The following is a 27,192-nucleotide window of genomic DNA, read 5'->3' as shown; positions in this document are numbered from 1 at the left end:
TTTGTGTACATGTGTTATGAATAGATAGCATGTGTATATATAATTTCAAATACATATCCAAACTATATATATACATTTTATATATATTTGTGTACGTGTGATATCTATCTCATGCACAGAAAAATAAATATATTTGCAATATGTATATTTGTATCTAAAATCATCTCTAGATACGCGTGATGGTGAGTAGAGCTTTTGTGGGGTTTTTACATCAATTCTCAAACTGAGTGTCCGCAACTCTTTTACCCCGTAAAATATCTGTTGATAAAACGAAATAAAATACACGTGCTGATAAATGTCGCCGTGGGGCATTTTGCTGTTCCGTCCTGTTGTAGACGTTTCCGTTTCACGAAGCTGCACGTGTCCAAGTGGGAACATATTACATCACTTCGGTGAAGTTTTACTTCTCTCAATGTACAATGGCTTTCCGTCTTAATTGTGTCTTGAATTACTGGTGCTGCACCCGCGGGATTTGGGTTAGTCCTTGCTTGATATTTCTATACGTCTGCCTTTCGTTTTTAACTATTTTCTGTAATTTCGTTTATCACGTACACAGAATATAGTCAGATTAAAAAATACCTCTGTGCCGTCAAAAACATATTTAATTTGAGCTTTTTTGTTTAATTAATGAATTTCTATTAGGTCTGATATCCTGGCACCGGTATTTTTTTTTTTTCTACTTGTTGTATGATTTCCACTTGTTTTAATCCTTCTTTTAATTCTGTTAGACTATTTGAGGTCTTTGTTCGGGTTTTCTCCCATCCTGGTTTGAAATCTGTACATTGTCCTTCTTTTTTTTTTTTTTTTAAGACTTTATTTATTTATTCGACAGAGATAGAGACAGCCAGCGAGAGAGGGAACACAAGCAGGGGGAGTGGGAGAGGAAGAAGCAGGCTCATAGCGGAGGAGCCTGATGTGGGGCTCGATCCCATAACGCCAGGATCATGCCCTGAGCCGAAGGCAGATGCCCAACCGCTGTGCCGCCCAGGCGCCCCTGTACATTGTCCTTCTAATCTCTAGTGTTTACTGTTGATGCCCTACTTTGCACGAATCCACTGTCTTTTAGATTTGCAGGTAGGTATTGCTTTTTCCGTAGCCCACCGTGGCTTCGTGGGTCCTGTCCTTGGTTCGGGTTCATTTTCCTCTATTTGTGACATGCGTCTTTCCACAGCTGGTGCAGATTTAGTGGTGTGATTGAGGACAGACAGATGTACTTCCTCCCTCCCTCCCTCCCTCCCTCCCTCCCTTCTTTCCAGATAAAGAGCTATGTTATGTGTCACCATGTTCAGATACGGGCAACTATCTACATGAACAACATGGCACTGGACGAATGCAAACAATTAAAACAATTGCTTGACGTAAACACTTGACTTCCCAACATGGAAGTCATCCAAGAACATTCAAGGGGTCATTCACTTGCCGGAGTGACGCTTGTCAGCCCGTCCCCGGAGAGAGCGTCTGTAGCCCTTCCTTACGTAATGTGTTTGGACTGCAAACTTTCAGTGCCTTGGGTCACGCGCCCAGAAGGTGCCGTGCCACATGAGTTAGTACCACGCGGGGAGCAGGACGCCCCCAACTCTGTTGACCGCTCTGCGTCATCTTGAATCAGACTATGTTGTGTGCCTCAGACTTGCTGAGAGAGTAGACCTTAACTGTTCCCGTCAGAAAACAGAAAGGGTGATTCGCTGAGGGACGGAGGTGATAATGACCCAATCCCGCTGATCGTTTCACAGCGTGTCTGGGTATCCAGTCATCATGTGGTAACACGATATAGACCATGGTGTCCAACGCTATGGGTCATGACATCACTGTCACGATGATTCACCCCACGACATATATGTCTTCACATAATTGAAGTGAGCACTTATCCCATGTTGTATGCCAATATTAGGTCAATAAAGCTGGGGAAAAATTAAATTTTCAGATTCCCAACAAACAAACACAAAATGAAATGAGAGAGCACGTCTTCCATGAAGCTCTGGTCGGGAGCAGAAGAGGTGATCTCATTCTCCCAGGAACACTTAGTCCCTCGTGTGTCAGGAGACTCTGGGCCATCCTGGCACTCTAGAAAAACCAAGTCACGGGGCTCTGTGGCGTGACAATCACAGCCTGAGGGAGGGACGCGTCTCGGGTGGGCACTGTGTGAGCAAACATCCCGGAGGAAGGCAGTCATCTGGGTTTTATTTCCTCCATGCACATGATTTATGATCAGCGGAGAGGTGTTCTGTCTGAATCTGCGTTTCAGAGGACAAGCTGTGTTTTCACATCTTTGGTGCTGTGGTCACGACGCTGGGTGTTCTTAAGAAAATCAGCTTTCTGTGAAAGCCTTGTTCCATTCTTTCACAGGCTTGGTGGGAATCATGACAGTTTACAGAAAGCCTCGGTGGGAAATTAATGGGTCAGGACACGAATAATATCAAAAGGCTTGGGTCTAGGTGCTGTCTCTGTCCCTTACTGGGCAGAATCAGGTCCTCAAAGGCGCTCACGTCCTAATCCCTAATCCCCAGGACCCGTGAGAATGTTACGTTACACGGTCAAAGGGAATTGAGTTTGCAAGGGAATGAGGGTTGGTAATGAGTTGACCTTAAGATGGAGATGATCCCTGCTGATCCGGGGGACTTGACGGGGTCCCAAGGGTTTTTGTAAGCAGAGGAGGAAGCAGGAGGAAGGGCAGGGTGATGTCATCTGTGACGAACTGGACCACCCACGTCCTGGCGTGTTACGCTTCAGGTTTTCGCCATTAGAGCCGGACTGCTTTTACGCGTCCGTGGGTCTGGCTGTGCTGCATTGAAACCATGCTGGGAGCTAGGATGTTAAGGGACGCCTAAGAGATGCTGACTTAATTTGATCCCATTTATGAGGCAGTTTTTTGTGGCCAGATGTGGCAGGTGCCTTCAGAGGAATCCCCATGAAGATCCCAATTCTTGGGCCCCCGAGTGATGCCGCAGGGGCTGCCAGGATGGGTCTTGGGTGCAAGGAAATGTGAGTTAAAATCCGGCTTGGAGCTCCGAACCTCCCGTTGGACCCTGCTTTGCACACACGCTGATTGCAACGCATGGTTTTGCTGTCCCGTCTGCGAGGACCCATCTAACAGCGTTATTTCAATCTGGTGCAATGCTGAGGCCCCACTGCAGGCAAGTACCTCGGAAGTGCAAGGTCTGGGGCCATTCTGGTCGGGATGGGCTTGGGCACCTGCCACCGTCGGATCCCGATGTTCGCTTTGCCGCCTGCCCTCTCCATGGGCGTCTCGGACATGCTGGACAGCGCCCACCGGCCTCAGTGTTCACATCTGCACAAGGGACAGGGGTTTAGACCAATGCTCCCACACCGCGTGCGACGGAGCGTCAGCTGTCGAAGGGGCTTAGCTGCTGCTCTGCGTCTCATTTTGCTCGGACCCCGCCGTCTGCTGTGTGGACATCACCCATGCTCCCACCCTGCGAGGAGGACGTCCTCTTGCAACCCGCAGACCCGTCCCGAACGCGATGATGGTTTGTTTTTAATTGGCCATCGCACGTGGCATAGAAACAAGAATTGGGAGGCTCTGTTTTCATTCGTACCCGTGAACAAGCAGGGAAGACAGTAAGACTCTGGCTTGGGGTGTTTGCCTTTGATGCAAACAACACGGCAGAACACAATGAAAGCCTATGGCAAGGTGTGTATTTTAACGCCGGTGTTTTGTGACCGGATGCCCCTGGGAGGCAGACCAATTCAACATCTCTGCTCTGTCATTCTCCTCCTCGGCACCTTTCTTTTCTTATTTATTTAGATTTTATTTATGCATTTCAGAGACTGACAGTGAGAGAGAGAGAGAGAGAGGGAGAAAGAGAGAGAGAGAGCGTGAGTTGGGGGAGGAGCAGAGGGAGAGAATCCCAAGTGGACTCCCCCGCTGAGCACAGAGCCCATTGGGGGGATCACCCCATGACCCTGAGATCATGACCTGAGCCGAAATCACGACTCAGCCACCTAACTGAGCCACCCCGGTGCCCCAACTCCTTGGCATCTTTAAAGCAAGGGGTGCACGGTGTAGGGAAATCGGCTGTAGGGTTTGGGTTCCCTGCTAACGAGGTTCCAATTCTCCTGGAGGGTTTTACTAACTGGGGCAAGTCCCTTAGATTCTCTGAGCCTTAACGACCTTCCTTGTATTATGATGATACTGTGACGAAATTTAGGGGTACCCGCATGGGTCAGCCACTGAAGCATCTGCCTTGGGCTCAGGTCATGATCCCAGGGTCCTGGGATCAAGTCCTGCTTCGGGTTCTGTGATCAGCGGGGAGTCTTCTTCTCCCTCTCCGTCTACGCCTCCCCTTGCTCGTGCTCTCGCTCTCAAATAAATAACTAAAACCTTTAAAAAGACGTTGCGTGTGAGTTCATATGCTCCGTGTGTCCCGACGTGAGGTCCCTCCAATGACTCTGCTGCCTGCCGTGCCTCTGTTTCACGGCTAACTTGGGTCCCCGTGAGCTGTGATTTCTCTCGCGTCCTGTACGTTTGCTATGGGTGCCGTCCCCAGACCCGGGGAGGTGGGGGCGCCGGCGTCTTGATCACAGAAGCCGCGGGAGAGGGAACTGGAGAGCCAGGCGGTTCTGCCGTGGACGCCTCTTTCCAGTTGGCTTTGGACACTCGGGATTCGGAGACCACGATGGAGTTCATGAACCCCAGTGCCCCCGACACACGGTTCAGATGACAAATACCGCGGGTAATGGTGCAAAGCGTGTGCACACACGTGGTGACTTCCCCACGAAAAAGGACCTTTCCCCATGCAAGGTGATGGTTGTCTGTGGGCTGCTGTGCCCGCCCCCAGAGCCCCTGAGCCTGCCGCACCCCAGAACGCCGGACGAGGGATATGCTCCTGTGACCAGAAGGGAAATGGGCAGCTCCCGCGGGCATCCCGACCACACCAAGACCATGCAGCTTTTTAAAAAGAATTAGCTTTAAAAAACATTTTTTTTAGAGTCGTTGAGCTCAGCAGAGTTTTAGTATTAGGAGGAGAAAAAGGTTGTGAAGGTAATAGGATTTCCTGCGACCCCACGCCCCTTTCCCGTTCCCGTTAACATCTTATACGACTTTGATGCATTTGTTACCATTAATGGATGGACGTGGACATATCATTACTAACTAAAGCTCACACGTTACTCACATTTTCTTAGTTTCCCCCTCATACGTGTATTGTGTCCCAGGACCCCATCCGGAATCCCATATTATATTGGGTTGTCCTGTGTCCTTGGGCTCCTCTGGGCTGGAATGGTCTCTCTGGCCACCCTTGCTTTTGATGACCTTAAGAGTTTCGAGGGCTGCTGCTCAGGGAGTTTGTAGGATGCCCCTCACTTGGGGTTTGTGTGGTGTTTTCCTCCTGGTTTGGCTGGGCTTCTAGGTTCCTGGGGAGGAAATCCTTGAGATGAAGGGCCTTTCATGTTACCTCGTTTCTGCGTGCAAACCATCAACCTGACTCATCGCTGTTGGCGTTGATCACCTGGCTGAGGTGTGTTGACCAGGTTTCTCTGCCGTGAGGTCGTTCTTTGGAAGGAAGTCCATTTGCCCAGCCCCCACAGAATGGTGCGGAGATTTGCTCTTCCTCCCCGAGGACCGGCTCTTTAGGCGAATTATTTGGAATTTGTCTCCATGGGAGAGATGCCTCTTCTCCCCGTCTATTTATCCATTCAACCAACAACGTAATATGAGTACGGACTCGTGGTTATTCCCTTCACGCTTTGGGCGATAATCTGCTACTAAGTCATTTATTTTGTTGCTCGAAAATCAAGAGTTTCCAAAGACAGACACGGATGTCTCATCCCAAGGCTTGAGGGAGACCAGTTGGACGGAGCGCAGTGTTCCATGAGCCCGGCTTCTTGGCACGCTGCGTGTCCCATCTGTTCCCGGGGATGGATAAAGTCATCAGTCCCACGGGGACAGCTCTGCGTCCCCGTGGAGAACCTCATCCACCACGTGGCTCTTTCTCACGGAGCCACGGAGAGCCAGATAATTCCCGACCTGCAAGTGGCTTCTCAAGGATCTGCCTGTTCCCTTGTCCCGGGCCCCCTCTGTTGGTCCCGTCACTCAGTTGTACCCTCAGGGCTGCTTTGAGGGTGGGGAAGAGTGGGTGTGCAGGGACCTGGGCGTCATCGATCGCCGGCCCAGCTGGGCACCCACCCAGAGGGGAGGAACAGGCTGGCCCCTGTGTTTCCAAGTGCACCCCTGAACGCTCTCTGTCTTTTGTTTCATTTAAGGATACTTTGTTTAACATGCAGGGAGGGGACACAGGAAGAAGATAAAGGGATGGATTTATGCCCACCTTTCACGTACACTCAAACTGTCCCGAGAATGGCAATCGGTAGGATCACAGGGGACACCAGACCCCACATACTGTCTCCAAAGAAACTGCTCATTCGGACAAAACCCACAACGAGATTAATTTCAACACTGTCTTACAAGCATAACATTTCTGTATGGCAATGACAGCACGGCTTAGGCTTATCTTTAATGGTTCTTACTTCGTTTTGCTAACGGCTAGAAGGGATACACTCTATCAGGCTCCTTCTTTCGCAGTTCACGTTTAATGAGACGTAATTGACACTCAAGGAAAGCCACCCTTTCTGGGGTACAGGCGGGTGGGTTTTGAATGACGTGGACAGATGCATAACCAGCATCATGACTGAGTTACATTTCCATCCCTAGTGACCTTTGGTCGACAATTTTATTCCTCTACTCTTGACCACTTTCTCTATGTAGTATATATACTCAGGTATCTATCTGTGTATCTATCTATCTAACCCTATCCATACTGGAGTATATATTATATATAAATATAGTTCGGATAGTTTTATATATATATAAATATGTATATACATATTTATATGTATATATACATATACAATTATGTATTATATATACATTATATATAATGTATTATATATATTATATATATAACACACACATATATACATATATGGGCACATATATAGGAAATAGAGATACAGACACACGTACGCATAGCATAACTATAACTTAATGTGCTCACAAAACACCATAGACAGGTTAGTTCAAATAACAGACATATATTATTATCTCAGTCTTGGAGGCTGGGAGTCTGAGATTCAGGCGGGGCTGAGGCTGGGAGTCTGAGATCCAGGCGGGGCTGAGGCTGGGAGTTTGAGATCCAGGCGGGGCTGAAGCTGGTTCCTCCTGAGGCCTTTCTCCTGGGCATGGAGACAACATGTTCTCTCTGTGTCCTCATGTGGTCGTCCCTCTGTGTGTGTCTGTGTCCTCATCCCCTCTTCTTTTAAGGACCCCCGTGCTATGGGATCAGGGCCCACCCTTGTGACCTCATTTTACCTTAATCCCCTCTTTAGAGACCCCACCTCTGAATACAGCCCCATTCTGCGGTGCTGGGGAATGGTGCTTCAACACATGAATGTTGGGGGGACATAGTCCAGCTCACGGCACTCACATCTTCAAGAGAAAAAGTAATGTCATCATTTCCTAGGAGATGCATGACTTGCGCAAGGGCACGCAGTGGCGGGTGGCCCTGGCGCTCCGAAGCACGGCTGACCAGCTCCAGGGTCAGAGCCGCTGATCAGCTCCAAGGTCAGTGGTTTTCCTCTTGGGCTGGAAAGGCTCCCGGTTGAGCTGCCTCTTCCGTGACCACAGAGATTGGAAGGCTGGATGTGGAAACTGCATTCATGATGTAGAAACTCCACAAGGATATCGATGTTGGGCTGGAATTAAAACAAAGCAAAACAACATCGCCGCGGCTCATCAGGAATTCAGTCTTGGCCGCCTCGAAATTCACACAGCACTCGATTGGCATGCATTCACTATCTGTTCATAATTATTCATCGGGTGACTGGCTGGGTAGAAGAAGGAGAGGCAAAGGTGACCAGAAGAGGCAGTCCGGAGAGCTTGCACCCAGGATGAAGGGAGCAAATTCCTCCACCAGAGTGTGTCATCTGCGGGACACAAATAAAACCACATGCTCCATGGACGAGCCCACATCAGCTAGGCTTAAACATCTGCTTTACGGGAATAAAGGGGCTCTGGATCCCATCAAATTAGATCCTAATTGATAGGCAGCTTATGATGTCCCTGGAAATACGGCCATAATGCATCACAGTCTGCCTGCTGCGTTGCGTGTGCTCTTGGCGATGGGACGTGAACCTGAGAGAGGCATGGGTTGCCGTGTGCCCTGAGGTTTCAACCTTCTTCCAGAAGGCTTTCATGGAGCCCCTGAGCAGGCCAGGTGGGGCAGGGGGTGGACATAAAAAGCTGAGCCAATAGACTTCAGTCCTGCCCTCTTGGGGTTGAGTGTCCTATGCAGGTGCACGCAGAAGAGTCAAGCAAATCAGAACACGAAAAAGGAGATATTTCCCCCACACCCTCCACTTCCTCTAGTCTGTCCTGTTCATCAAATCTTCATGAGTGCTCATATCCTTTCGAGTGCCAGCCAGCACTTCCGCCCCTGCCGTTCTCAACTCCCTCGGGCTCTCTATGAATTTCCAATGGCTGGTCTCAGAATGCACCATAAACCTAGTGGCTTCAAATGACACAAATTTACCACGCAGCAAGGAAGCGGCCATCCGCGAGCCCGGAATGAAACCGGAGCTGCCGAATGCTTGATGGTGCATTTCCAGCCTCCAGGAGAGCAAGAGATAAATTCCCACTGTTTAAGCTCCCAGCCTGCGTTATCTTGTTACAGCGGCCCATGCCGACCGATATGCATGTCTTTATGTTCTGTGGGCTATTGCAAAACCGGAGGTACTCAGAGAGAAAGGGGAATCGCTGATATGACAGAGCAGACAGCGATATTAATTTAATAGTGAGATTATACTGAAAACAGTATTTCATGAGTTGTATAAATGTTCTTAGAAGTGGAGTGTGTATTACGTTCCCCACAGTGCTCACGAGCAAGCCCCGTGATTACTCTTCTTCTCTACCTTCTGCACACACACACACATGCACACACACACATACATATATACAAACGCACACACATACACGTGCGTGCACACATATGCACACACATGCATGCATACACAAATATATACATGCACGCACACATACACACAAATATACATGTGTGCACAAGTACACATACATGCATATGCACATACACCCATGCACACATGTAGAGGCACACACACAAACATGCACATGCATGCACATACATACATGGAGACACAGACACACATGCACGCACAAACACACATGCATACATACATACACACAAATACACACACACATGCACACACACATGCATGCATGCACACACACAAATATATACATGCATGCACACACATACATGCAAATACACACATGTGTGCACAAGTACACACACATGCATATGCACATACACCCATGCACACATGTAGAGATGCACACACACAAACATGCACATGCATGCACACACATACATGGACACACAGACACACATGCACGCACAAACACATATGCATACATACACATACACACATACATACACACACGCACATACACATGCATGCATGTACACATACAAATATATACATGTAAGCACACACATACACTCAAATACACACATGTGTGCACAAGTACACACCCATGCACACATGTAGAGATGCACATACACAAATATACACATGCATGCACAAACACACACACATGGATACACAGACACACATACATGGACACACAGACATGCACACATATACATACATAAACACATACATACACACAAATGCACACACATGCACACGCAAATATATACATGCATGCACACAATACACACAATTATACACATGTGCACAAGTACACATACATGCATATGCACACACACCCACGCACACCCATGCACACATACACATGCACACACAAATATACACATGTACACACACATACTTATGCACCCACAGGCACACATGCAGAGACACACAATACACATACACACAGGCACACACACACACACACACACAGACATCTTCTGTTACATTCTCCTGAGTCTATTTGTAAAAACAATTGCACGATGCCTTCTGGAATTTTCAGTAGCATCTTCTGACATCTTTTCCCCCAGTCCCCTTTTCTTGGAACCGGATTAAACCCTTGCTCTTTGCAAGACTAATTTAAATGTTTGGCATGAAAAACCCAAACGTCTCTCTTTGGTAAATGCTGAGCCCGTTCTGCTCACAGCACTGTTGGAAACCAGCTCACGGCCGGCTCTTTGTGCTTTTCCAAGATGCTGTCCTGGCCCATCGGCACGTCCATGACAGAGCTCACCCCACGTATTTCCCAGATATCTGTGCAGTAGAAACATCCTATTGAGGAGGGTCTCATGTATCCAGGATCAGCCCTGCCCTTTTCTCAGAGCTCCCAGGATTGATTGTGGTCCCCACACAGCTTGTTGAACTGGTTACTGGCCATCAAGATCCCCCTCCCTCAGACAGGAGCTGTCATCAAGCCCCAAACCTCACTGCCTGTGACCACTGGAATTTTGTGTCAGGAAAACACCCTGAGCCATTGACCCCCTTCCGAGGACTGGCCGTGCCACATGCAAGGGCCGTGCAGTGGCAGAAGGGCAAGGCTGAGATGCTCTAATGCCCAGTCGGGCTCTGAGCTGAGCACTCCTTTGCCAGGTGGGCTCTGATGGTGGGCTGACATTCCCTTTCCCAGGGAGCTTTGCAGGATGATGGTCTGAAAGCGTTTATAACTCATTTAGTGGCGACGATCACGGGATGGCACGGGATGAGGGGTAAAGGATACCACAAGCCAAAGATCTCTTTTCTTTGCTGGCCTGACCCAAACCAGAGAGGGAAAATGTGCATTTAAAAGCAACGTTGGGTTTTGAAATGCATGTTAATAGCTTTCTCAGACATCCCTCCCAATGAGCCAGCTCTTTCCAAACAAATGCTTATCCCCAGTGTTTTCATTCAGGTCTGTCCTTGAAGGTCACTGCTTTTATCCCCTCCAACGTGGATTAAAAGCAAATCAGATTATGGAAACAGCTGAGCTGCCTTTGGAGTAGTTGGGGTGGAGGGTTTAACATGTGTGCAGGGATGGGGGGTGAGGGGGTAGTCGGCAGAGTCCGTGGAGCTCGAATGCTACACTGGGATTAGGTTGCGCAGGCACAGAAGCCCTCAAACAACAGTGCTTTAAAAGGACATAAGTTTGATTCTCTCTCAAGTAAAGGTGACCCTGTGGTACATGGTCCAGAGTTGGTGTGCTGGCGGCGTGTCGGACTCCTCAGAAACTAGGTCTTGCACCTCCCTGCTTCTCCAGCTCTAGTTATGGCCCCTGACCTCATGGTCTGACCACATTCCAGGAAGCAAATGGGAGGAAGGGAAGTAGAGTAAGGAAGAAAGGGCCAGCTGTGTATGTCTTTGAAGGGAGGTTTCTAGCATGTTGTGTGCTAGTAGCCTGAGAAAAAGCTTTGTATTGGGAGGTCCTGGGCATGAATGATGGTGCCATTAAGTATTAGTTCTGTGACGCTGGGCAAGGCTGGGCTTCTGTGAAGCTTAGTTTTCTCTCTTGTAACATGGCAAAGATGATGTTGATGGTGATGGCGATGGTGATGCTGATGGTATTAGTGGTGGTGACAGTGATGGTGGTGGGGATGATGCTGATAGTGGTGATGGTGGGGATGGTGGGGATGATGATGATGGTGATAGTAATGGTGGCGGTGGTGATGGGATGGTGAGGAAGGTGATGATGATGGTGGCTGATGGTGGCTGATGGTGACGATGGTGATGACGGTGATGGTGACGATGGTGATGATGATGGTATTAGTGGTGGTGACGGTGATGGTGGTGGGGATGATGCTGATAGTGGTGATGGTGGTGATGGTGGGGATGATGATGATAGTGATGGTGGTGGTGGTGGGGATGGTGATGACAGTGATGGTGATGATGGTGATGATGATGGTATTAGTGGTGGTGACAGTGATGGTGGTGGGGATGATGCTGATAGTGGTGATGGTGGGGATGGTGGGGGTGATGATGATGGTGATAGTAATGGTGGTGGTGGTGGGGATGGTGATGACGGTGATGGTGACGATGGTGGTGATGATGGTGGTAGTGGTGGTGGTGACGGTGATGGTGGTGGGGATGATGCTGATAGTGGTGACGGTGGTGACGGTGGTGATGGTGGGGATGATGATGATGATGGTGATAGTAATGGTGGTGGTGGTGGGGATGGTGATGACGGTGATGGTGACGATGGTGATGATGGTGATTCTGGTGACGATGGTGGTGATGATAGTGGGGATGATGGTAATTGTGGTGATGATGGTGATGATGGTGATGATGACGATGGTGATGATAATGGTGATGATGATGGGATGACGGTGATGTGGCCTGCCTCAAAGGACTGTCGTAAGAGACAAATGAAGTAACGTACGCAGTACCTTGAACATTAGAATGTGTCATACAAATCATACTTGTTTTATCCATGACCCACTTGTGATGAAAACCATTGTTTTCTTGAAGGCTCACATTACAAAACAACCAGCCCCAATGAACTAAAAGGCCATTATTTACTACATTTGTGTTTGTTTACGTATTTATGCATCAGAAGAGAAATAAATGAATACTCACTGAATGAATTTCATAAGAAAGACGGATTTATAAACACCACTCAGGAAACACAAACAAGATTTCTTTTCCTGACGTGTCCTCACATTAGACAGACTTGGTGCGACTTTCTACTGTATCCCGATGATATGTTGCTCTGTCTAGCACACCTTGGACAAGAAGCAGTAATGGCTGTCTCCTTGGTACCTGGCTCAGTGTCCACACCTTCAACATGCTCCACCTTGACGTGAATTACGTGCTGTAAGAACGTTAATGAACCGGAAGGGAGGGGTGTGAGAAAGAGCTGGACATGGCAAGGTGAAGGAGGGAGAAGAGGCAGAACAAATCAGGAAGGGATTAATGAAGACACAAGATCAGAGGAGTAGCCTTAGCGAGGAAAAGAGAAGCCTGGACAAGCACATCAGTTCTCTTGACTGATTCATGCAGTTTATCAGTAAGTCCCTGATGTGTGTGCTTCTCATCACGCCACCTCTGTGTCCAGTGTAGTCCAAGCTGCCATCTCTCCCTGGACGCTAGCCTCTACCTGACCCTACTTCTCTCAACATCTCTACTCAAATGGGCATCATGGCATCCAGCAATGAGGATAGCCCTCCAACAGAGAGGCAGGGCTTGCATTGGAAGGCAGGTCGCTGTTCCCAGAAATGGTAAGGAATTCCCTGAGGGTGTGAGTGGAGCACTACCCCGAGAATCAGCTCCATCAGAGAAAAACCTCCACTGGCCTCTCGTTTCAGTAAGCATGAAACTCAAAGTCCGCATAAGACAGCAAGATCTGCCTCAACCCTGTGGTCTCCGAACTCATACCCCAGCCTCCTGCCCAGACACACAGACACTCAAGCTGCCTGCAGCCAGGGTGGCCCCTAGCTGTGCTACCATCCACACCATCTGCTCCCAGCCGGGGCACACGTGTCCTTTCCCCCTCAGCTCATGCAAGTGTCTGAGCAAACGTCACCCCTCACAGAGGCTACAGTGGTGCAAGTTCTGTTTGCTCGTCTTTGGAGGACTCTCGACCATGTTGTACAACACACGATGAGATGCGTTTCATCCGCTTATTTGCATCTTGATTCATGGTCTGCTTCTCCCACTGGTATGGACGCTGAGCAGAAAGCTCACCTGGCTTGTTGGCGGGAACCAAAATGGCGCTCGGCACACAGAAGCACGTGATTCCCAAACACTTGCTGAATGAATGCAAGAAGAGGTCCAACGGAAGAAGGGAGGAAGAGAAGGCGAGTGCGTCTTCAAGAGTCACAGCGTCAATTCCGCCATGCCCCACCTTTGATTTGCAGGCAGTTGTGTCCAGACTCTTCATTCTTGGGCCATGGTCGCCAGGTGAATGCACAAGGTGATGGTGGCGTCTTCCAGGTCAGAGAAGGTCTACCGCCAACCAGATGAGAGACCTTGATCTGATTCCCAATTTAATCTCTCCGAGATTCAGTCCCTTCACCTGTGGAATGGGACATACTCACGTTGTCTTCAATGGAAGGTCCTTAGAGTTTAATGCATCTATGGTACTCAGTGGGCACTCAATCCACACTGGTTCTTATTTCTGTGATCCTCCTTGTTGAGGTGCTCATCCATGACCTTCTCATGCCGCTTTCTAAGAGGACCACTGAGTGAGCACCGAGCATGCCACACTCAAAGCATGCTCTGAGCCAGCTTCCGGGCACTGTCTGCTGGGAGCTGGTCTAGGGCTTCTCCGTTTCCCGAGCATCTTACTAGTTCACATATAGAAAGTCAAGTGGCTCTGGATATACCAGAAATGGCAGCGTAATCTCCCACCAGCTGTGACGAGGTCCTGGGGTGGTTTTCATCTGGTGCTTGCAAACCACGCCAGAAATTCTTCCAAAGAAAACTCGCCCAGCCATGCCCATCTTCCCACCTCCCGCGGAGGTGATGCTTGCACCTTTGGGCAGCTATAACATGCCAGGACCATGAGGTAGGGAGATGTGGGCGTTTTATCCAATCACGTATTTTACGCAGCAAGTGAATATTTGATTAATGGGGCTTAGCCCCTGCTCGTATGGAGAATTTCTGTTTGAGACATTATGGAGCCTGTCACTGGCTCCTGGTCCTGGCCAGGTCTCCGGTCATTTTGTCACGGATGTCTTCCTGAATGGCGGGCAGATCTGTGATGGTCAATGTTATGTGTCAATGTGCCCGAGCCATGATGTGGTCAGATATTATTCTGGATGTTTCTTTTGAAGATGTTTTATATATATATATTTTTTTGGGTATGAGATTAACATTTCAAGCAGTAGACCCTTCAGTGGAGTGGATTGCCGCCCACAAGACAGGTGGGCCTCGTCTAATCAGTTGAAGGCATTTTGGACTTCTTAGGTCTGAGGATGGCATGAGCCAATTCCTTAAAAAAAAACAAACAAACAACTCTCCGTATACGTGTAAACATCGCATCCGTTCTGTTTCTCTGGAGAACCCTGACGAATGCAAGATCTGAGCCTACTTAGGGCTGACCTTAGCACGATGGAGAGGGTGATAGGTATTTCAGCTCAGACACAAGCACAGGATAAATCCACCCACGATTCATGAGCTCTTGCAGGAAAGGAAAGAAAAAATACATAGAAACGTAAGAAAGCATCCCGGGTGGCTATGGGCAGGGGTCCAGGTATAGGAAGAGAAAGGAGGGGTACATTCAACGTGCTTCTGAAGACAAGAATCTAGCTATCTGGGGGACTTGCAACCATACATGATTCTCTCAATAATCAATCAATAACGAATCATTTGCAATAATAATAATAATAAAGACGTCCCCATTGCTGCTATGTCTGAATAAAGGAAACCAAAATTTCTGATGGGACCTGCCAGGGTGGAAGGTTTTGTACGATCGATATTGCAAACTACGTTGTGGCGAATTGTTTCTATGTTGTAGTTTGTAAAGTACGTTGGTGTGTGTGCTATTGTGTAGGTATGTGCATGTATACGCGTGATGGGTGTGCGTGCGTGTGGGGCCAAGGACATTTATAGATGTATACACGGACATGTGTCTTATGCCCACGTAAGCGCACCTATCAACTAAGGACTCCAGGCATCGTGCAGCTGTGTCAACGCGAGCCTGAGAGTAACTGAGACATCATCGTATGTGCAAACGCTCAGATACACTCCCGGTACCCAAATCTGCCACGTTGCTGTCGAGACCTGGGTTTCTCAGTCTGAACACACAGGTCCCCAAAGTCCCTTCCAGGTCAGACCACCTGTCATCCTGGCGGGAAACCGGAGACAAGATTTAAGTCAGGAGCAATCTGCCACGGGAAGGAGCAAACTCCCCGAGGAGCCGGCCTCCCGGAAAATGCAGAGCGAGTCATCGCGGACCCTGACGAGAGGCGACAAGGCACGCCAGACCGAGTTACCGCCAAACGCCGGGCTCGGGATGCAGCTGGTGGGAGGTCATCAACTGGGCTGCCTGCACGCATCCGTCGTCTTCATGACGCAAAGTGGTCTGTAATCAGCTCCCGAGAGGACAGGAGCTCAGACATGGGGAACAGTCCCGTCCCGGCCGCCGCTGACACTCATCCCGGTTGCAAACGTCCTCCGCACTCCCTTACCGCGGCTGCCCTGAGCATGCTCGCTGGAGCCGTCCAGGTTTGCAGAAAAGAAATTCAGAGGTGCACTGAAATCCCATTTGGAGAGCGTGCACTCCAAATGAGCTTTGTCACGAGTGTCCCTTTGCCTCTCGAGAGGGGGGCAGAGGCACAGTGTGGGGCGGCAACACCCCATCTTTTTAACCGGTTTCTCGATGGCTCTTTACAAGCCTGGATTCAAAGATCTCTTTCACAGCAAAGAAAAACTGTGCACGCTTTTCCTAGACCAGGTGCACACACAGACACACGTGTTACCCAGAATAGTGAAGGTGCACTGTTTTCAAGGTTCTTTCGTGCACCCCCTCTCCCCGGACATCCATGGATCTCACGCAAACGTCAAGGCTGCAGAACGCTTCAAGGACAACGAGGATGCCTCCCCCCCCGCCTTTTTTTTGGAAAGTGCCTTTTGACTCCTTATAGCTGGTACTCCTGAGAATGCATGGACGATTTGGAGACTCCAACATGAGTCTGCCGTCTCCCCGTCCGCCGTGGGAGCTTGGGCTCAGGGCGTTTTTACATGGAGTCTCAGCCCCGGGAACGCCGCTCATTTCTTCTTCGTGCCCCTGATGCTCTGTGAATGTGAATCCGGGCTCTTCCTCCCGAGCTAACTGTGTGCACTTAGCTGGGGGGTTAAGTGGAATGCCATGTCTTAATGTTCTCATTTTTTAAAAGAATGGTCAGAAGAGTATCTTCCTCCCGGGGCTCTTGTGGAGACCAAGTAGTTGTTCTAGACGTCTTATCTACCACTCATTGATGGTGCATGACCCGCAGACCGCCCGGGGGCTCACTGAGCTGTTCTCAGCCCATCTATGGCTCGGAACCGATCAGGCTCCAGGTGGCCCAGGGGCACGGTACCCTCTCTCCTGAGTCCAACTGCAGGCGCACCCAGGAGATCACCTTGTAACAAATGGCGGACTTCAGTCTCCGTCTTCCAATCTTTAGTCTCCGACAAAAATGGTTTGATGTAGGGGATAAAGATGTCACTGTAGGGTTCCCTCATGCACGTTCCACCATACACGGTGCCCAATATGATTAGCACGGCAGGGAGGCCCCTCTCACGTCCCCCACAAACACCTGTAGGGCAAGGTCAACGTCCGGGATCCGATTTTGCACAAAGTAGCTTATACAAAACACACAGCACTCACTCCCAAGGAAGCTTCATGCTCACCGGATTTTCCGGCTCACCTTGAGCACGGATGGCGCGGGCGTTGGTCTCTGCAGGTTCGGTTCATGCCAACGCCATGTCCTACATGTTAGGCAGGGTCCTCGGTAAAGTAGAAGGAGCATCCTGAATTTCTGAAATTATAAAGCATAATCCTATCAGCACAGTCATAGACGCCCCGTTCTTAAAATACCCCACCTCGTCTTTCCCAAACAAATGTATTTTTTTTTTTTTTGGTAGCACACAACATTTGAAGGGATTTCAGAAAATACGTAAATTTTTTTTTAAAAGATTTTATTTATATATTTGACAGAGACAGACAGCGAGAGAGGGAACACAAGCAGGGGGAGTAGGAGAGGAAGAAGCAGGCTCCCAGCGGGAGAGCCTGATGCGGGGCTCGATCCCGTAATGCCGAGATCACGCCCTGAGCCGAAGGCAGATGCTTAACGACTGAGCCACCCAGGCGCCCCAGAAAATACATAAATTCTTAAAAAGGTTTTCAATTCTAAATTTTAATGTGGGAAGACCTTCCCTGTGCTTTAAGGGGCAGGACGCTACAGAGGAATGTAATGAACCCATGAAAATCAGCCAATTCTGGTTTTGTCCCTCGGAGAGGAAAATGCAAATGTATTTGGGTCATAGTCAGGAAATGCTATTAATGGTATTTTGTTCCTGTCCCACGGCTTCATAGACGTGAGGGCATGGATACGTTCTCTGCACCCTGATTTTAGCAAGACATTTGCAAATCATCATCCGTTGTCCCTTCGGTTTTCGACTTTTTTTTTTTCCGAAGTGTGGATTAAGAACGAAACCCTCTCTCCCCGTACGAAGGGCTTCAGATGCAATAATTGAGTGTGACAAAAACTGTTCGATTCAGGGGATAAAGATTTCACTGTAGGGTTCCTTAACGTGGATCCCTCCACGCAACACAGCTTTACGGCACTGGACAATGACTGAGTGAAATGCCATGGATCGCATAAACTGTATTTGAAATTATTGTAACGGTATTTGGGGAGAAATGGCTCATTCCCCAAAGTCACCCTGTGGAATTCTGAATAATGATTTTTTTCCCCCTCTCTCAATGCCGGGCAATCCAATACCACTGTGTCATTTCTTATGTCCGAGATGAAATGAAGCCAGACCTGTTTGACTCTTCTGTTGTTTTATTTTTATTCGCCCATAGACCCTGGAAGAGTTTTCTTTATTTCATCGGGTTTGAGAAATCTGTCAGAGTATGTCTAGGTTGGTTCCATTTTTTTTGTTTGTTTTGTTTTCAGCTGATATCTCCAATGTCATCATTTTTTTCTGACGATGTCTTTGGAGGACTACATTCGTCTCCTGTCATTTCTTTTTTTTTTCTTTTTAAAGATTTTATTTATTTATTTGACAGAGATAGAGACAGCCAGCGAGAGAGGGAACACAAGCAGGGGGAGTGGGAGACGGAGAAGCAGAGTCCTGGGATCAAGCCCTGAGCTGAAGGCAGATGCTTAACGACTGAGCCACCTAGGCGCCCCTGTCTCCTGTCATTTCTATAATTATTGCTTCTGATCCATCCGTTGGAGGCAGGAAGGACGGAGTGGGTCCAAAGACCCAAGGGAAGCGTGGTGTGCCTGACGTGGGGAGGGCAGGTGACAGGTAGGGAGACATGGGGAGGGTGAGGCAGGAGATCATTGGGTCTTGGAGGTTGTAGTGGGGTGATGGGGTTGCTTAGAGCCCGTGGCATTCAAGCGAGTCCCTGCGGATGGAGTCATGGAGGCTCCGTCTGCATCTGTGCTTGGAAATGGTAAGAAAGGGCGAGTGAGCACGTGCAGTGGACTGTGATCTGGTCCAGGTTGGTGGCGGTGGCTGGGTCTGGGCTGGTGGCCACCATGATGGAGAATATAGGGAAGATTGGAAGTATACGCCTTAGAGAGACTTGACAAAGCCTGAAAATGTACTGAATGTGGGAGATGAGGAGGAGGCGTCAGGCGTCTGCTCCATGATTCTGGTTTGGGCATCTCGATGATGCTATTTATCACAACGGGGAAGGCTGGGTGCATGGAGAGAATCGTGTCCCACCCACCCCAGAGTTCCCATGTGCAAGCCCTACTCCCCCAGTGGGACGGTTTTAGGAGGTGGGGCCTTTGGGAAGTCATTAGGGTCAGATGAGGGTAGGGCTCCATGATGGGATTACTCTCCTTATAAGAAGAGAAGAGCTCAGTCTGTCATGTGAAGATACACATCCGTCATGCTCATGGGTCCTGCTCCTACTCCAGGGGAGGGGATTATACAAGGTGTATGCATTAGGGCACAGAAATCTCAAGACTACCTCAGAATCCATAGCTCCTTCAGACCCAGTCTGTGCCTCTGAGGTCCCTGTGTGTCTCCCAACGAGCTCACCTGATATAACTGGCAGGTGCCTCGCCAAATATCTGGGATGTCCAGATGTATGAACAGGGGTGCCCTCACTGCTCTATAAAGGGATTTGATGGACCCAAGACTCAAGCAAGGTTGCAGAAATTTATTGCATTTTCATGAAATTGGATCTCTCCACTTTTTAGAAGGCACACATAAGTCTTGTTTGCAAGAGGAAGAGTTCTCAAAATATTCCTTAAAACATTGCACAAATACACATGAGGCTTAAGAAAGCACATGCCTTCCTCCGCCCCTATCTGAGCCGTCTCAGACGTTTCTTGCACTCTCTGCTCAGGACCATCTGCCCATCTGGCCCTTCTGCCCAGAACATTCTTTTCCAAATGAGGCCACTTATCCTCAATTCTCCCAAGCTAAAAGAGTGGTAATCAATTCACTTGTCTGATGGACACATCACAAGCCTCAATTTAGCCATCATGGCTTTGCACCCTGTACGTGGCTGAGTGTCAGGTGGCCATGTGACCTTGTCTCCAGTCCTCCAGGCAGACTCACAGGGGCTCGGACAGAAAGTGGGGTCGACTCAGGGCTGCCTTGTATATGGAGGCATCGGGTTTCTACCTTCCAAGGACTAAGTGGTAAATTAAAAACAGCCTTGTACAGTTGTATTGGGCCTCCCTGATTCCTTATAACCGAATTAAGACATTTATAACATTAAAATGGCCCTTTAAATCATGTGGAGATACACTGTTAGGGGCATGAAGTACATTCACTATTGTGCAACCATCCATCACGCCCAGAACTTTCCGTCTCCCCAAACTGAAGCTCTGTCCCCATGAACCATTAACTCCCCATCCCCGTCCCCAGCCCCTGGCTCCATCATCTACTCTCTGCCTCTGTGGATGGGACTCCTCTAGGGAACCTTGTATATCTGGAATCGGACAGGATTTGTCCTTCTGTGTCTGGCTGATATCACGGAGTATCGTGTCCTGAAGGTCCATGCACGTCCTAGCAGGTGCAGACGGTCCTTCGTCTTCAAGGCTGCATCATATTCCACTGTGTGCATGGACCACATTTTGCTCATCCACTCAACTGTTGATGGACATTTGGGTGGCTTCCACATTCCCGCTCTCTTGAATAATGCTGCTACGAACATGGGTGTGCCAATGTCTCTCCAAGATGCTGCTTTCAAGTCTTTTGGGTGTACACCCAGCAGTGGAATTGCTGGATCACGGGGTGGCTCTGTTTTCAATTCTTTGAGGCACCGCTATACTGTTTTCCACAGCACCTGCGCCATTTTACACTCCCACCAACAACGCATAAGGGTTCCAATCTCTCTACATCCCTGGTAACACACTTGTTATTTCCTGTTCTTTGTTGTTTGCATGTTGTGATAGCAGCTATGCTCGTGGGGATGCCTAATTCCGGCCATAGTCCATACTGCCTGGAACACGCACTGATCAAGAATCCACGGGCTTCAGAGGGGAGGGGTGGTGGGGGAATGGGATGGGCTGGTGATGGGTAGTAAGGAGGGCACGTATTGCATGGTGCACTGGGTGTTATACGCAACTAATGAATCATCAAACTTTACATCAGAATCCAGGGATGTACTGTATGGTGACTAACAAAATATAATAAAAAAACATAAAAAAGAAAAAAAGAATCCACGTTGATGCCTTCCTTGGTCTCTTCACATCTCCGTGACATTGACTGTTGCACACGGTAGAGCTGTTGGCCTGAAATTCCCATAGAACATCTGGATGGCTCCCAGGATGAGGACCGAATTTGTATTTATGAGCATGTGTTGGGGTGTTTGGCTGCAGTCGGGGGATCTGTGTTCTGAGGGTTTGGGGCAGAGACGGGTGGCCACTGATGGCTCCATCTGCTCCCCACATTTCCCAGCATGTCTTGCAGGGAAAAGCCACGTGAGTGGTCCTGCCTGGTGTAATGTTGTGGGTGCTGACATGCAGGGTGTGTGGCCCTCACCTGACTCCCCAATGTCTTTCTCCGCTCACATGAACTAAGGAGAGCAGTATTTTATGTGGTGAAGCCGCCATGTCAGCTTGGATCCCTATATCAGCACGTGGAACTTGTATGTCCTGGGGACACATACACCTTTGTTGGACTAAGATCCCGGGGTTGCTATGAAAACTGGCCTCCCCTCACCCATTGAGGGGAAAAACACTGAGCCCTAGTTGATTTGTGTTATGTTTTGGCCCCTTTGAGGACTAGCCAATGAGGTGTTAACTTAATCCAACCCAGCGATGGGAGAAAAATGCCTGTGAGTTCACGTCAAAGTTCTCCCAAATCAGACACAGCCAACGTGATCCTCTCGGGCTGCCCATCGAGAGTTGAAAGACCCACTGCCTGATTTTTCAGAGGAGATTATTTTCATGCTCCTTATAAAGCAGAATAAATGAGTGAATTTGAGAATCAGTGGGGTATATGCTCTTGGGAATTGTCCATTTCTGTGGCATATGCAGGAGGTCCACTTTATGCCTGTGTTTTGCCCTCTATCTGTGCCCTTATTATTTTTTCTAATGCTACCTAAAAGTGAATATACCATTGGCATTGAAATTAGGTTGGGGTTGGCTCACTGGAGAAGAGTTACGGACACAGGATGGGATCATGAAAAATGAGAAAACCCACCCACTTCTTGCATTGGGTGCTTCCACTCTCAGGGCGGTATAATAAATCTGAACTACTAAGGTATCCTGAATGGATTTGCATTTAGGGTTCTCAGAGGAACACACAATTCATGGCACGTTTCGAGTTTTTATACTGAGTTACAGAATCTGCTGGAGAAGTACGAAGGATCTCACAGAATTAATTCCATTTAGGTCAAAATCAAATCTTTAATAAAACGTGCCTGCTTTTCATGGTGGGAATGGGTTCTTTCATCCGTCTTTGCTCGCATCTTAAAAATGTACAAATTGACTTATTTTTATATACATTTCCCTACTTATCTTTGGTCCTGTTTTGAGTTCCAAAAGGAGGCCAAAAATAATTGGTTTGAGATGGGGATGACTGCAGGAAAATGCCTGACCTGACATCCGTGTCTCTCATCAAAAGGAGGAAGGATTACTAGCCCGGTTTTCCATTTGAAAATCAGAAATTGTAATGTTTCCAAGCAAACTAGAATGGATGAACTTGGCTCCATAGGTCAAGACCATAAAAAGTCCAAGCATTTGTTAAAGCTTGAACACGGAGTCATAATTCTGAGCATGCCTCTTGTGAGTTCAATGTACAATTTCAGATCTTTAAGCTCGATTTTTTCGGATGCGTGTCCTTCTCTTTCCCAAACAATATACTACCAATTGCGCATTCACAGACTTGGCAGGAAATGCCAGGCTAGTTTGATGAATGCTAGCTAGCAACCAAAATGGAGCCTCCATTATGTATGGGAGGTCTGAGCGTGCATTTAATCATCTGGACATATGCTCAATCTGGGTGTGAATTTGGTGCAGAAAGATACATGGGTTTGGAGAATTTTCAAGGATATTCGATGAAATGGAAAAGAACCATTGAGAGTCCGCAGACGGTTCTCAGAAACACAGAATCTGATTTGCGAGGCTCGGGGAGCCACTCGGAGACGCTAGGAGGTTGGCCTCAAGAGTGCAGAGCATTATGCATTCGACCAAGGACGGTTGGACTTACCCATCAGGAGCACATATGTGAAGGGTCCTCCAGAGAGTCAATGACACGCCACCAACCACCTGGAAAATCAAGCAATCAGAGAGTCTTTTTTTATTCCCCAGGGAGACTGGAAACCACCTAATACTACAATAACAGTAACAGCGAGTGAATCTGTTTGCATCCTTAAGACAAATTGGTGGATTTTTACAGATAAACCAAAATTAAGAACTCTTACCATAAACAAACAGTGACTTTTTTTTTTAATAAGGTGGTCTACCGATCAGGTATGTGATTCGCAGATATTTCCTCCCATTCTGCAGATCATGTCTTCCTTCTGGTGATCATTCCCTTTGCTGTGCAATGTTTTTATTCGAGGCAACCGTCCTTGTCTATTTTTGCTTTTTGTTGTCTGCGATTTTGGTGTCCCATCTGCAAACCCATTACTGAGACGAGCATCAAAAAGCACTTTCCCTGTATGTTCCTCTGTGAGTTGAAAGGTTTCAGATCTTACGGTTGAGCCATTAATGCATTTTGAGTTAATTTTTGTGTGTGTGGGGTGAGACAAGAGTCCAATTCCATTATTTTGCACGTAAATATCCAGTTTTCCCAAAAGTGCATGTTGAAGGGACCACGCATTCCCTGTTGTGTGTTCGTGGCTCCCTTCTTAAAGACCAGAGAACCCCATATGCATGGGATCCAAGAGGGAGCGATTGCCAGATCATTCTCCGGTGGCCCAAACACATCCAGGCAAGGGAACGCCCAGATGTTTCCGCACGGTCCTTGAACCTACGTCCATAACTGGAACTCACTAAGTTCTGTCCCCACACCCTGTTCCCCACCTTTGCAGGTCTGGCCCGGGGGAATTCCAGGCTAATGGTTGACTTTGTGTTAACTCCCTGCTGTTTTAAAACCCACAATCACTCATTCCCGGAGTCCTGGTTTTATCCCCTTAACACCGTTCCCTTCTCTCCACCGACCCTGTGCACTCCCATAATGCAGGCTTCCCAGAGCCTAGGATGAGTGGTCTCCCACCTAACCCCCTTTCTGCAGTACCGCCAGAGGGGTCTACACAGAACAGGCACCACCCCGACCCAAGAGAGCCCCTGTCCTCGAAAAAACACACAACAACAAAAACATATTTTTTGAGCAATGAAACAATATTTTTAAAGCAATAAAGCAAAACAAATATTTTTTAAAGCAATAAAACAAAAAATGTCTCAAATCTTCCCAGTGAGGGGCACCTGGATGGCTCCGTCCGTGGAGCGTGCAACTCTTGATCTCAGGATTGTGGGTCTGAGCCCCTTGTTGGGTGTAGAGATTACTTAAAAATAAAACCTTAAAGGAAAAAAAGCCTCCCCCCCGAAAGAAAACCTTTCTAGTTAGTTCAACTTCCAAAACTGTTTGCACAGATCATTTCCTGCATTCCATATGGATGGCTAAAGAATCCGCTTTTAAATTGTGTATGGAGAGTGAAGGCTTTCCTTAAAGTCTTTGTGAAATGTGACGGGATGTCACTACAAATAGACACGGGAGACACTGAGTCCCCCTATCAGGAGGTAGGACCCAGACGTCCAAACCCCGAGTGCCTGAACGTCGCTGCTCATTACAGACAAAGGACTCAAGCAGAGAGAGCTGCGAATGCTGGAGAGCCATTGAGCAGAGCAGCAGATCACACAGGTGCCTGAGCCCCCAGCAGCAGTCATGTCACCCAGACACCTGTGGACAGACCCTGAGGCTCAGAACCGAGGGAGTAATTCTCTGCTATCCCCCCAAAATCTACAGTCTCCTTTTCTCTTGCACATTGACCTTGCCTGAAATAGACCCCAGCCTCTCTCGGCTCCTCCTCCTTCAAAACCAGGCACGGATCTGTGTCAGGGGACGATTATCCCCTTGGTAATGCCAGCCTCCGGGTCCCTTCCCACAACGTTCCAAAGGTCTATTTTGGAGGGTCATGCTCACTTGCAAAGATACATCTCCTGGTGCTAATCGCTCCGGCACCACTGAGCTGAAATGAAGAAGGAATCTGGCTGTGTTGTGGGGCACACAACAGCCCGGAAATGACCTCACCATGGTCTGTGTGCTTTGCACAGGAGCTCAGGACTCTTGGCCGAGCAGGGCAGCTGCACGTGACGGCGTGTGTGTGTGTGTGGCTGCAGGATGAGAACTTTGTACATGGAAAGGACAGAAGAGGGGAGGGTGCCTTTCAACCCCAGGGCTGCAGGACCTAAGTGAGCCTGTGCTCTGATCACACGCTGGCCTGATGGTTCTAATATGGACAGCCTAGCTCTGGTGGCCTGAAACCACAAGACGCTCACCAGACGCAGTGGTCTCTGGAAACCTGACATCCGCGTTGCTCTGATGAGCTAGGAAGTTCCCTGTGGTCTGTGGAATGCACCTGGCGGAGGGGCTGAAGCCTCTTCCCACGGCCGTGTGTTTCTCCACGTGTGCCATTAAGGCAAAGAAAAGCCACAAAGAACTTCATGGGGGTTGATGCTCAGAGGGGATTTTGGGAATGACAAGGTGCACTGGGTGACCTGGCAATGAGGAGGTGTGCTGGGTGACCTGGAGATGAGCAGATGCTGGGTGACAAAGGGACAAATAGGTGTTCCAGGTAACCTGGAGATGAGCAGATGCCTTGGTCTTGGGGACTTGGGGACGAGAAGGTGTGCTGGGTGACCTGGAGATGAGCAGATGCTCTTGGTGACTTGGGGATGAAGAGATGAGCTGGGTGACCTGGAGGTGAGCAGATGCTCTTGGTGACGTGGGGACGAGGAGGTGAGCTGGGTGACCTGGAGATGAGCAGATGCTCTTGGTGACTTGGGGACGAGGAGGTGAGCTGGGTGACCTGGGGATGAGCAGATGCTCTTGGTGACTTGGGGATGAGGAGGTGAGCTGGGTGGAATGACCGGGTGTGCTGGGTGACCTAACAAATCCGCCAGGGTCCCCGCTCCAGGCTTCTCTCTTTCCACAATATAGCAGATTGTTGAGGGAGAGAGAGGGAGGAATTTAAATATTTGGTGACACCCTTAGCAAGCTCTCAGCAAGGAACCATGTCTCAAACACCTGCTTTTTCTTATGGCTTTTACTTCCTTACCTTATTGTGGAGATATCATAGTCCCCTTTCTAACGTACACTAATGTGTGCACCCCTCCGTTTCTCTCTGTTTCTTCTTTCTTTTACACACACACACATAGTGGTGCACACACATTACCGTATTTTACTGATTCCTTTTTTTGGGTTTTATTCAGCCTTACGTCCCTAGTACCTAGAGCCTGGTATATACAATAGGTGTTGAATAAATGGCTCCTTGCATGGAAGGATGAGTGAATAAATGAGTAGTTGAGGTGCCCGGCTTTGAAGCCCCAGACTTGGATTAGAATTCTTTCTCCACCTTTCCCTGCGCTCGTGACCTTGAGAAATGCACGGGGACATCCCAGGTGTCCATTTCCTCACCTACCAGAGGGTGACAACATTACCCCATGGGCCCCTTTTTGCAGTGTGGATGGAGAACAGAGCCCGCCCCCTCGAAAGCACACAGCAGCAGGCAGCTGGGAGAAGCCGCGAAGCCAAAGCTTCGAGGTTGAAAAATCGTCTTGGAGGCGAGAGGCAGGAATTGCAGAAGTGTAGTCGTTTTGCTCAACCTTGTTTTTCGAAGCAGACGCGTGCAGAGAAATCTCGCCCGGCCGGTGCCCCCGTGGGGAAGGTCCCAGGGAGTCCTCGCGCAGTGCGGATGCTGGAAAAGTCCGTGTGCGTTGGGCAGGAAGGATGTCGGTGGGAGCTGCAGAAGACGGCATCCTGGGGCCCCCTCCCTGTGTGTGCGTCCCCAAGCCGTCCGTTCCTGCAGGTGCACGTGCCCAGATCTCTGAAAGTGCATGCCGTTTGCTTCCCACCTGAAGCAGCAGC

At 48.8% G+C, this 27,192-nt stretch overlaps 1 long non-coding RNA gene across 1 annotated transcript; it reads right to left on the bottom strand.

The window, feature by feature from the left end:
- Positions 1-6,962: 6,962 nt before the first annotated feature.
- LOC103666295 lies at positions 6,963-24,222 on the bottom strand. Its single transcript, XR_569460.2, has 3 exons — positions 23,311-24,222; positions 17,311-17,438; positions 6,963-7,710 (listed from the first exon to the last, which is right to left on the bottom strand). It is a non-coding gene; the product is annotated as an uncharacterized LOC103666295 (long non-coding RNA).
- Between the last annotated feature and the right edge of the window lie 2,970 nt (positions 24,223-27,192).

Source organism: Ursus maritimus, assembly GCF_017311325.1.
Source record: "Ursus maritimus isolate PB19 chromosome X unlocalized genomic scaffold, ASM1731132v1 scaffold_X1, whole genome shotgun sequence".
Classification (NCBI taxonomy): domain Eukaryota; kingdom Metazoa; phylum Chordata; class Mammalia; order Carnivora; family Ursidae; genus Ursus; species Ursus maritimus.
This window is presented reverse-complemented; position numbering and strand designations above follow the sequence as displayed.